General features: G+C 43.6%; 1 pseudogene; it reads left to right on the top strand.

Moving 5' to 3' along the window:
- The window catches only part of LOC129678150 (60S ribosomal protein L7a-like), a 101,225-nt pseudogene extending 89,736 nt beyond the window's left edge, over positions 1–11,489 (top strand).
- The last annotated feature ends 1,492 nt before the right edge of the window (positions 11,490–12,981 follow it).

Raw genomic sequence — 12,981 nt, 5'->3', positions numbered from 1 at the left:
TTGACTCACTACTCATGGCTTGTTCAGCCTGCTTTCCTAAAGAACCCAGAACCAGCAGCCCAGGGATGGTACCACCCACAATGGGCTGGGCCCTCCCACATCAATCACTAATTAAGAAAATGCCCTACAGGCTTGCCTACAGCCCACTCTTATGAAAGCATTTTCATAATTGAGATTCCCTCACTCTCAGATGACTTTAGCTTGTGTCAAGTTGACATAAAACTATCCAGCACACTCCTAAAACAGCACTGTCATCTGGGGACCTGTTGGAGTGATGGTTTTGTGCATTGTGTAAAGGTTGTCCTTGTATATTCAGATGCTGGTTTCTGTACCAGCAGAGAGCTGAGGACAGACCACACTTTGGTATTGTGAAGCATCTCCTGTCTCGGTGTTTTGTAAACATTGTTCTCCATCACCTTCTGATTGGCTGAATAAAGAACTGACCAGACTATAGCAAAGTCGGGAGAGACTAGGCAGGACTTCCAGAAAGATACGAACTCTGAGAAAGAAAGAGGTGCAAAAAGATTCACCTACGTTACATGGAGGAAACTGGATTTATGAAACTGAGGAGCAGTAAAGAGCCACATGGCAGAGCATAGATTAAACCCAGGTTATAAGAGCTAGTTGGGGATAACAGTAAACAAAGGCCTAAAGCTATTATAAATAAATATGTCTCCATGTTACTACTCAGAGCAGGGGCAGACACAGAAAGTCCTTATGGTTTTAGGGACCGATCACACAAATACATGAATCTGGGTGGAGCATTTCACACTCTAAACATAGCAGGGGTGCTGTAAAGTAAGCAGGAGTTGGTCATTATGGGCAAGCTTTCCGTGAAAGCATATCTAGAAAATACTTTGGGCTCTGTGAACAATAGCCTCTCTGCCACAACTACTCATCTCTACAAATCATGGAATGAAAGCAGCAATAGGTAAACTTGTGTGTAACAGTGTTTCAATAAAACTTTATTTATAAACACAGGCAGCAAGCATGTTTGCCTGGGAGCCTCAGTTTGCCACCCCTGGAATAAGACCATTACTAAAAATCTTACACAAAGGCTTTTAGCCCTACTTCTGAAATCTAAACGGTATATTCTGGGATGTAGTTGAAGAGATTACTCTCATCCGTTAGTGGGGTGCTGTGTCCGTCCTCAGTATTATCGCTCACCTGCCCAGGCTGAAATTCGCTGGTTTTATTTCAACAGGATTTACCATGCAAAAGGCACTGATCAATGGAAACATAATTTTAGCTCCATCAAAGTCTAATAAATTTCTCCATTCACCCAAGCAGGAAGTCAGCCAGATATATGAAATGAAAGACAAAATGACGCTTTTAATGATGAATGGGTAGCAGTGCTTTACTGGTTAGTGGTAATAAAACAATGAAATACTACGGGTGATATCAATAGAGGTTAAAAAGAACTACACAATTAGCTGATCCAGAAAGACAGGCTATCATTAAAGGGCATTACGAAACAGGAAGCGGACTCCTCAGGGAACACAGCCTTTAACTGAAGGTCATTGCCTTTATTGTCTCTTTTATTGGCACCTCAGTGCATGTAATTCAGAGTACTGCACTGTCACAAGAGCCTTTTTTTGCTTTTTCCTTCACTAATCTTCCTTGCCAGACTGCTAGCAGAATTACAAATAAGAATATTTATGTTAATAACTGCTGCAGAGAGCAGAATCCATGTGACACCCCCGAAACTTTCCATAAAACCAGGGCAACACGTAAAAGTTGGCAGGGAAGCAAATGTTGGCCCCTGGGGCCATCTTGACAATGTTTGGAGGGGTTTTGTTTTGTTTTGTTTTGTTTTGTTTTGTTTTCTGTCACAGCTAAGGAATGTTACTGCTATATCATAGGCCAAAAGAAAAAAACAGGGGTGACCTTAAACACCCTACAATCTAGGACAGGCGTGTGTATGTGTGTGTGTGTGTGTGTGTGTGTGTGTGTGTGTGTGTGTGTGTGTTATACACTGTAGAGGGCGAAAAGGCCTTGGGTACATGGATAAGCACTGGAGAAGCCAGAAACATTAAACACACAGCTTACTTCTTCAGTGGAGTGTGTGTAGCTGCTGCCCCTGGAATGCCAGGAATGATGGAGTTTTACAACCTGGCAATCCTTTTGCTGTCTGAGGAGACAAACTCGGCACTCGTCTTCCAGAATTTTTGTTTTTACTTATCCCAGACCCTTTCCACTTAAATCTTGAGCACTGTTTTTTAAATCATTAAAGCTCATTCTTATGAGTGATATCACTTCACAACAGCCTAAGTGACTTCTCTGTTATCTTAGGACCAGGCCAATCCCAGCTCCTACAGGCCTTATGCTTGCCTCAGGCATTCTCCCCAGACCCTGATCCTGAGCATTGTTTCTAAGTTAGCAACAAACCATCTTATAGATGAAGCCATAGACACTTTGCAATGAGCTTCAGGCGTAAACATGTCTTAAATTGCTGTGCACTTGAGACTGGGTTAATTGTTTATCTGAATACTTTTTTTCCCCCAAAATTCTGCTGTGCTTAAATGTGGCTAAAGCAAAATGACTTTACTGGGACAGACTCTAGAAGTCCTAGCCCAGCATCAGTTACAACAAAATCAGGCCAAGACAAGCTTCATCCTTACCTCACCCTGATCTTGTTCCCTGCCTGCTGTAATAGCCTGCAGGGGAATCCCCACAGTATGTGCGCACGTGGGTGCTCGTGTGCCAGTCGATATCCGGCAGGTGGAGCTGAGAGGAAGGTGGCCAGTCCAGCTGGACGCCCTCCGTGGCTGAGTGGAATGATGAGTGTCGACGGCCCGGATCTCTCTGGATGCCCCAGAGAATAAAACACCACCGAGCCGGGAGATCTGTCAAAGCAGGAACTCAGTTTATTGAATAAAGAGGTCCTTTTTATAGGTTTAGGTCAGGGAGCAGGGTTAAGAAAGTGAGGTAAGATGAGCTAGAGGGCAAGGTTAGGTAGTGCAAGGAGAGGTGGGCCAGAGACAAAACTCAATGTAACAGTTGCCAGGCAGGGTTGATTTTAAGGGGGATATGCTGAGTCACTAAGGCAGATATGCTGAATCACTTTTGCCCGGAAGTGGCGCCTCTTAAATCAGAAGCTAAAGACATGTCTCAAAACTCGAGCCAGGCTCAGGTAGATGCAGCAGGCCTTATCAGGCCCAACACCCATGAGAATGTGTGTGAGCGAGGAGGTCAGAAGTCAACATCAGGTATCTTCCTCCGCTGCTCTCCATCTTAGTTGTTGAGGCAGGATCTCTCACTGAACCTGGTGCTCACCATTCATTCAAGCTGGCTAGCCACTAACCCCTAGGGATCCTCCCATCTCTACCTCTCCAGACTGCAGGTGTGTGACTGCAGCCAGCTTTGTTCATGAGTTCAGGTTGGTACTACTGCTTTCTGGGCAACCACTTTACCAACTATCCCCAGAAATCTGCATTGCACAGAAGGCAAAGCATCCAATGAGGTTAGCAGTAGCTCCTTAATGGTGGATAAGCCCAAATTATGATCATACATCACACAAAAGGGGCACGAACTTCCGACCACCCCAACATGGTATTGTTCTGCAGCTTAGCAGTGTTTCAAGCCAGCTAGGTAGTGTCAGCTAGTCTATAGGAAACATGCTAGGGACAGTATCGTTTCTAAAGGTAAAAATTCTACAGCCTGGACCAGAGATAAGAAATGATAGTAATAATAATAATCATCATCATCCATTTGGATTGTCACAGCACATTTGGATTAAAGTCAAGCTTGCTAAATAACAAAACGCCTTTATCAACATGTGTCTGTAGAATATCATCTCTGTGGTTGTTAGTTTCAGTTGTCAGCTTGACACAATCTAGAACCAGCTAGTAAGAGCCTCATTGTGGAGTTGTCTAGATTGGGTTGGCTCATACAGATGTCTGTGAGAGACTGATTTGGTTTCGTCAACTCATTGGTTCCCGCCCTTCCTAATGCTGCAGTCCTTTAATACAGTTCCTCATGGTGTAGTGACCGACCCCGAAACATAAAATTATTTTTGGTGCCACTTCGTGACTACAATTTTGCTACTGTTATGACTCATAATGTAAATATCTGATATGCAGGATATCTGATATGTGGAAACCCACGGTTTGAGAACTGCTGCATGAATGGGCAGCACTATTCCCTGATTTGGGTTCTGAGCTATGCAAGAGTGGAGAAAGCAAATTGAGCACTAGCAAGCACGCCTTCATTCTCTCATCTCAAGTTTGGGTGTGAGTACCTGCTTCAAGTTCCCTGTGCCTTGACATCCCTACAGTGACAGTCTGCCATCTGGAATTATGAAACAAATAAACCCTCTTGCCCTGTAAGTTGCTTAGTTAGGCTGCTTTTTCCCAGCCAGCAGGAAATGAAACTAAGATAGCCCCTAACCTCACATTGTGGGTATCATCTAAACCAAAAGGCAATATTTGTGACAAGTCTTCATTTCACTTGAACTGTGTCTTGACAATCGTTTTCAGCCTTAGCCCTTACTGTAATCTGTCATGATGTAGCTCCAATGGGATATAATTTGTCTGCAGGTCAAGGAGCTGGAAAATTAATATCTGTTTAGCTAAATAGATCACATCTGTTCGCAAACTTGTCTAAACAATTTGGTATGATTGCCTACAATGTACAGAAACAGAGAGCATTTATCATCTGGAGTGTCACTTAAACCCACACGCTTGTTTTCAATACATTGTGGAGAAAAAAAAATATCTGTATGTACTTGTGAACCATTTAGAAAGCCTTTGTTTTCTTCTTTGGTTTATTTTTCAGCTCAGGACTGACAGAGAAACACACATCACTGAGTTGTATCCCAGGCCCAATATGTGTGTATGTACATGTTCTGTGTACATGTTTATGTATGTGTGTGCCTGTGTACATGCGAGACCAGAGGTCAGTACCAAGTGCCTTCCCGGATCACTCTCCACATTCTTTTTTGAGATAGACTTGCTGTTTAGCCCTGGCCAGCCTTGAACTTCCAGCAATCCAAGTTTTGCCTCCTGAGTAGCTGGGACCATAGGCCTACACCACCAAGCTCACCAGAATGCTTTTACATAATGGTTTGTTGGTTTTGGGCTTGGGTTTTAGTAGTTGTTATTTTTAGTAGCAAACCAAAGTAGTGAATAGGCTGGGTCCAGCCTAGTCTACTTAGCAAGATTCTGCCATTTGAAAAATAAAAGTGAAAGGAGCAGGACTCACTTCTGAAACTTTCTTTTAATTCTGTTTCTTCTTTGCATCATCCTTCCACCTAGACAGTGATCTGTGTCTATCCCCAAGCTGCCCGCTCTCTCATGTGATATGATTAACAAGTTCTAATAAGTTCCAAAGCCTGATACAAAGTTCCCACAAATAAACTCTAGCCCTTCAATTGCAATATTTTCTATGCCACCTTCAGAGGCTCCCTGAACAAAAAGAAAAAGAAAAAAAAAAAAAAAGAAAAGAAAAACAAAGTGTGTATCCTGGAGAAGGCTTCAATCAGGATATATAATGAATAAATTGTAAAGAAAAAAAATAAAAATAAAATTTAAAGATATTATCAGAAATCACAAAACAAAGCAAAAAAAAAGTGTATATCTTACTGGGGACAGAATAAGCTGCACAGTCAGGTGGATCTAAGTCCATTGACCATTTTCTGGCTGGGATTTTTGGGCAAACAGTAAACCTCTCTGATCTTCAAACCAGTATGTGGAAAGTCAAGATAAAATGACCTCTAATTTGTACACTCATGTCTATAGCAACACAATGCTGATAAACCTGAAATAGCTAAGGCCTGGAAGCAAGCTGACTGGTCACCATAAACAGATAAACAGATTACAAAAATGATATATACATTCAATGGGGCAATTTTCAGCCTTGAAAGGGAAGGAAATTAGGACATTGATAAAGTGTAGGGATATTGTGTTAAGTGAAATAAGCCAGTAGAAGAAACACAAAGCTGCCCGAGTTCACTCACGTGAAACATCTTGAGTAAGTAGATTCATAGAAGTGGAGTGGGGAACTCACACTTTGAGTTTGCAAGGTGAGAAGTGTCCAGAAAGAAACTGACTTACATAACAACCTGATCACATTTAACCCTGCTGGACTAGTCCTCTAAGCGGCTGGTGCTGTGGCGTTGCTGAAGTTTTTAAAGGTTGTTGGGACTGTTCGAAGAATGTACCAAACAGAGGCTCTACCCTCTACAATTAGCTGGTCAGAGCCTAACTCCCAATAGGTCTGCAGTGAACATTTTCTTGCCCTGGCACTGTGCTGAATTCCCAGGACAAACACTTGAGAAAGACATACCTCAGATGAGTCATCGTGTTACCAGGGAAATAAATCTGGCACAGGCAAGGAAAAGGGACACTGAGCTGGGAGATGCAGGAGAGCAGAGACAAGAGGAACAGGCAGAAACTTCAAGGGTGTTGCTACATCAGGACCTCTTGGCCCAGTGCCTGACCTGGAAGCAGTGCACAGATATGCTGGGCATTGCTACCTTCCTCCCACCTGCCACCAAGGGCAACAGGACAAGAGCTCTACCTATCACTGGAGTTACCCATTGCCTCCACCCAGGGGGGAGACTTACTTACTTATCACTGCATCCCCTGGAGCTCATAACCCCCCAGACTAGGTGAAAGTTAGAAGTCAGTTGTAAGAGGTGACAGGGAGGGAAGGCACTGGGGGCCACCCACCATGCGCCAGACCCCATCCACGTGCTGAATAATCATGTGTACTGGCTTTACAATATGTCTGATGAGTCTAACTGGAAAACAAGCCAAGCACAAGCTCAATCTAACCTGCCCATGGCCTGTGACCCTAAAACTAACCGACCCACAGGCTCTTCCTCCTTCCTCCTCCTCACTTGGGACTGGGGGTCATGCCATGAAGTCCTCCCATATCCCGACAGGACAAGATTGTTTGACTACTGAAAAGTGACATTAATGACCTTGACTTTCCCTGACTACATGGGAGTCCGTTACATTTCTGAAGCACATTTCAGAGAATCAAACTACTTCTTAACCAAAAAAGGGGGATTAAAAAAAAAAAAAACAGATTCACGAGTGTTTCTTGAACACAGACTCATCCAAGGAATTGAGCCTAGTATATAACAAAGCGCAGCACAGCACACCACTAATTAAGAAGCCTTAGATGGCAGCCTGTGCCTCAGGGGGCCTCAGCAGACAAGATCCACGGCATTCCACGGAGACTAGAAAGAAGTGCTTTGTCATGATGTATAATTTATGTGAGCAAAAATGCGTCTCCTCTCTTTCCAAACCAGTGAAGAGAGAACACAAAGCCACCCTTGACATCCCATGAGTCTCCACAGAGGGTATCATTCCTATAGTGGTCTAATGTGTGTTTTGACCCAATTTTACACATCACTCTGAAGTTGAATGAGCACCTCCACCCAGACCTCCTGCCAAGAATGAGCTGATGTGTGACTTGGTGAAGCATGGGAGAGAAGTATTATTTCTGCAATTATTCAACTGAGTGTGTTTTAACTAGCCACATTAGCTCAGCAGGCGCGGACAAGGCTCTGTGGTTTGCCTGCCTGGAGAAGCAGCCTGGTTCAGAAACATAGAAACAGGCCATGTTTACGCTTTGGCGCCTCCAAGCTATTGATATACTCACAGGACACAGTCTTCTCCCCACCTCCTACATTTGTGTTAAAGCTCTCTGGGCACCACCTGAGCATCTAGGGGGCTTCCTCAGCATTCCCCAGCATAATGAGGCAACTTCTACCTTCCACCTTCGCTCAAGTCACCTCAGTGACCCAAGAGCAGCTTAGGCAGCCTGTCCATCTTGTCAGCTCTGCAAAAGCTGAACTTCAAACTCAGCTCTCGCCCTACAATTTCCTCTGTTTGTGGAGCTCTCAGTCAATAAGTTTAAAACCCCCTGGTAAGGGGAGTCTGTTTACCAGCTGGTCATTTCCCAGCAAGTACAGCCCAGTTGGCTGGAGCCAAGTCCCAGGAGAGGCCACCATTCCACACAGCAAGCATGGCAAGCCAGTATGAATCAGCATATTCCAGCTGTTTTCATGGGCGAAACTGTCTACAAATAGTGTTGCATGGGAATGCACCACCCTTTTCTAGTACTTCCTCCTGTGAGGGAGTTTGGGACTGATGCAACTGTCCAGCTGTGTGTAGGATAGTCTTTCAGCCCCTTGAAGCTCTCCCAAATGGGTGATGGAAACAGACACGGGAGTCAATAGTAAGCAGCCATTTTACAGATGGGAGACTGCAGGTTGAGCTTGAAGGATGGAATGCTGGCCATGAACTTGAGATCGGCATCTTCCTGACCTTGTCCTAACAATCCTATGTCTTTTCCTTTCTGCCCTTGCTGTGTCTTTCATACGCCCATGGAGCTGATGACAATGACCACAGAAGCAATGCTCATCACACTGATTGTTTCTTCTATCTCGATACGAAGAAGCAGAGTCTCTAACACAGATGAGAAACCTGGCTCATGACAATCCTCAGCCAGAGGTGTAATTCTGAGTCAAGTCATCCAGCTCTACTCCTGGGGTTTCCTCAGCTCATCTCAGCTGGTAGAAACATTCAGATTCCAGAGTGCAATCCAAGATGAAGGACCAGACCACCTGCAGTCACAAATTTTTCAGGGATCTATGTTGAGGGGAAGGGTGGTTCAAGAAGCAAAGAAAATGTGCCAAAGATCTTAACATATAAAGTTTTGCTTTTTTTTTTTTTTTTTTTAAATGGAGCTTCACTGTTTCAAATTCACTATGTAGCTGAGAATGACTTTAAACTTTTGATCTTCCTACCTCTACCGCCTAAGCACTGGGATTTTAGGCCCGCAACATCACATCCAGTCTTTGGGGTACTGTGGATTGAATTGAGACCTTCACACATGCTAGGCAAGTGTTCTAACAATCAAACTTCATCCTTATCTCAAAGTGTTCCTTTCTTGAGCATTTCTCATACCCATCCTTGTTGGAGTATTTTGTTTTTGTTATTTAAAAGTCATCCTGAAACTAAAAAAAAAAGACAAAATTGAAAATCATTGCTACAAATTTCACCATTCCTCTCTATACCATACAATGTTGGCTTTAAATGCAAACATCACACAGACCAACTGGTCTATAGTGTCTCCAAAACTGCAAAGTTGCACTCATGCTTCACACAACTCGCAGGTTTGCTCTCCAAAACGGAAGAAACCGACAGGCTCCATCCCAGCATTCCTTGCCACTAGGGTTGCCCTGGCCTTCCCTCTCCCTCTGTGTCATTTTCAGAGCCCATGGTGGGCTACAGGGAAGCAACATGAGTAGAGAGGGTATCGCAGGACCTCTGGGTCGCTGAGGTCTTCGAATGAACGCCTGCTCCTCCTGGTCTCTCTACAGAGGCATCCATAACCATCTCCAGGGTGGAGACTGAAAAAACAAGAAGCAGAAAAAAAAAAAAAAAGAATTGTTTTTAAGTTTTTCAAAGTCTTTCTTCTTTGGTCTACTTGCTCTAAGGAGGGCCCTGTCTCCTGATTTCCTGCCTCAGAGTGAGTTTTCTGCCTTCCCTGGAACACATTTTAGAGTGGAAGGGCAGTCTGGCTTTTCTCTTCAAGCTCTACTTTACCCTCCTGTGCTGGGATTTTCTAACATCAACCAGTGCCAGGCCAGTACAGACATGATGAAACCAGCACTGTCCTACACCAAGATAAGAGGAAGTGTGAAGTGGACGTTTTTGGTTTCTTTGAAGGCTCAGTTGTGTCATGTGACTATGTTTTTGGTTTGGGTCCCAAGTGTGGGATGCGAGAATCTTTTGCCCTCGCAGAAAACAGTCCCAGTAAAAGTAAAAAGGCTTGTGATGTTGGTCAGCTGAACACTACCTCGTTCGAGAGGCGTGGTTTTTGTGAAGTGGAAAACATCCTGTGTGGACTCTGAGAAGGGATAATTATAAATAGAAGCCCACAGAGAGAGTAAGAGAATGCTTTTGCATTACTACACTTGCAACAGTTTGGATCCTTCCCTGGTGGAGAAAAACGCCCCAGAGGACTGTTTTGTGCTTTGGCAGAGTTTTTCCACTTCGCTGACTTGTGTCGTTTGGACGGAGTCTCCCTGTTTTCCACTGAGTCGTTCTGCTGCTGCTGATGCATGTTGCTGCTGCTGCTTTGCTGTTTTAACTAGACTGCTGCCATCCTGACGACTGAGTTTGGTAACCCCCAAAGACCCTATCAAGCCTAATCAGCAGGAAGAAGCTAAAAGACACCGACAGGCCCTTTCCCTACTAATCTCCTACCTAAAATCAGGGCGTGGGAAGAGAGCGAGAGATGTTTAGCAACCTTAAATAAAGTAGGTGTTTGAAAAATACATGCCTGCAGAAATGAGTTCACTTGTGTTGGGAAACACCCTGCTAGCACTCATTAGAATCCCTTCTAAATTCTGCCTGTGGGAATTTCTTCCAGGAAAATAATCATAAATGCACAAAACCTATCGGTGCAGATATTTTCCTCAAAGAAAAGCAGAAAGAATGCTGTAACTTTCCTATGTCGGTAAACAATAAAACAGCCACACCTAATCAGATGTTTAAATGGCGTTTTAAGTTGGCTATTTAAATAATGGAATAATTAGGGGGAAAGTATGATAATTACTATGTTGTGATAAGGAATAAAATGCTATAATTGTATATACAACCTACAACCAAATTTGCTTTTCACTGGTTTTTAAACCATTCTTAAATTTGTATTGCTTATGAGTGTATCTCTGTGTGTGTGCGGGTGCACGTGGATGCCACAGAGGCCAGAAAATGGCATCAGATTCCCTGGAGCTAGAGTTATAGACAGTGGTGAGCCACTGGCTGAATATGGGTGCTAGAACAGAACCGTGGTCCTCTGCAAGGACAGAAAGTGCTCTTAACCACTGAGCCCACTCCAATGCCAAATGTGCTTATAATCTTATGCATTTTAAAAAAAAGCAAGGCTAGGAGGAAATGCTTCAAAATGTTGACAATAGTGGTTCTGGGATAAGTTAATGTAAACGTTTCCTATCTCAGATAAATTTAATAATGAAAATAAGGTTGACAAATGATGCCTTAGCTCATAGAATCAATGGTTTTAACTATTAGCCAAGCAACTGGCTCTAGAGAACTGGGCACTTGGTATGTAAATATAAAATATCATTGTAATTGTCTTTTTAAAATTCTTGTAGTATCCCATGTATTTACATATAGCCATATTCAGGGAAGAAACCAATCCAATTCAGTATTTCACTGCTAAAACCACAGCACAATCTGTCTAGATTTGCTTCCGTGACTGGAACTCTGCTCTACCGCCCCTGAGCATATGATCAGAGTCAGCCTGCTCCGCGCCATCTGCTGCGAACTCTCCCACAGCTGGAAATCAGAGAAAAAGAGAATTACCACAACTTCTCAGAGGTGTGTTTTACAACATCAATCTGGCAGCAGCAGGCAGAGCTGAGCAAGCAGGAGCTTGTGCAACTAGCGAGGCTGCAGCAGCAACTGTGTGGAGCTGTTGGAAAGAAGAGCGTGAACGGAGAAGGATAAAAGGGCTTTGAGAATGACTCAACAGCAACTCGTAGCTAGGTGTGTTACGATTTCGTTGTGACCAGTCTCCTCACAGCCTATGTACTCATGGTCTGTACCTTAGTGTTTCTATTACTGTAAAGAGACCTTATAAAGGAAAACATTTAATTGGGGATGGCTTACAGTTCAGAGGGTTCGTTCATTATGATCATGATAGGAAGTAGGATGGCACGCAGGCAGACTTGGTGCTGGAGAGGTAGCTGAGAGTTCTACATCTGGATCTACAGGCAGCAGGAAGAGAGAGACACACTGGGCCTGGCTTGAACATCTGAACCCTCAAAGCCCACCCACCTTCCAACAAGGCCACACCTACTCCAACAAGGCCACACCTCCTAATGGTGGCACTCCCTATGGGCCAATGGGGGGGACCTTTCCATTTGAGCCACTACAGTCTGTTTCCCAGTGGTACTGCTGGAAGTCATAGAACCTTCAGGAGTGAGAGCCTATTGGAAGGTGTTTAGGTCATTGGGATGTGCCTTCCAGTCAGTTGTGGAACCTGGACTGAAATCTCTGAAACACAGAGACAAGATACTATTTTTTCCTCTTTGTTCACTGATTATACCAAATATCTTGTTACTGTAACAGAAAGCTGACTCACACAGTTTGCTTCATAGAAGTACCATACCAAGGCTGGAGGGATGGCCCAGTGGTTGAAAGCACTTGTTGCAGAGGAACTAGGTTTACTTTTTAAAAATTAAAAAGAAGTGTCATACAAATTTCAAATTTTCTTCTTTCAGATTTTTGTAAGAGAAAAATCCCCTTTAATCATGCTTAATCCTATTATGTTGGTCTTTGTTTCTGTTTCTAAACAGTTGGCTTTGTCATGTGCCCGTGATGGTATGCCATGCACTTGTTTTGCGCATTCATGTGGAATCCAGAGCTTGACATTGGGTGACTTCCTTAATGGCTCTCCACATTACATATTGAAGCCAAGTCTCTTACTTGAATTGAGAGCTCATTGGTTTAGCTGGTCTGGCCAGTGCTTGCTCTTCAGAACCCTGCTGCCATCTCTAGAGCACTAGGATTTCCTGTGAGCTGCTAGTCCCACCTGGCGTTGATATGCATATGGGGAGTGGGAGATCTGAACTCCAGCCTGAGTTGTGTTTTGAATTTGAAGGCAACTTTCATCGTGGAAACTACACTCGGACAAGACATAAAACAAAAAGAAATCTTTTTTAATATTTTTTTATTTTTAAATTTTATTTTATGTATATTGGAGTGAAGGTGTCAGATCCCTTGGAATTGGAGTTCCAGACAGTTATGAGCTGCCATGTGGTTGCTGGGAATTGAACCTGGGTCCTCTGGAAAAGCAGACAGTGCTTTTAACCACTGAGCCATCTCTCCAACACACCAAAAAGAAATCTTAAAGGGACAAGTGGGACCTGAAGGCTCACTCAGGAGCTCCCCAAAGATTCACTGATTTTATTCAGTCTTATCTAAAGCCCAGGAAATT

Source organism: Psammomys obesus, unplaced genomic scaffold (genome assembly GCF_907164565.1).
Source record: "Psammomys obesus unplaced genomic scaffold, mPsaObe1.curated_primary_1811, whole genome shotgun sequence".
NCBI classification, from domain to species: domain Eukaryota; kingdom Metazoa; phylum Chordata; class Mammalia; order Rodentia; family Muridae; genus Psammomys; species Psammomys obesus.
Note: the sequence above shows the minus strand (reverse complement) of the source record. Positions and strands in the feature narration are given on the sequence as shown.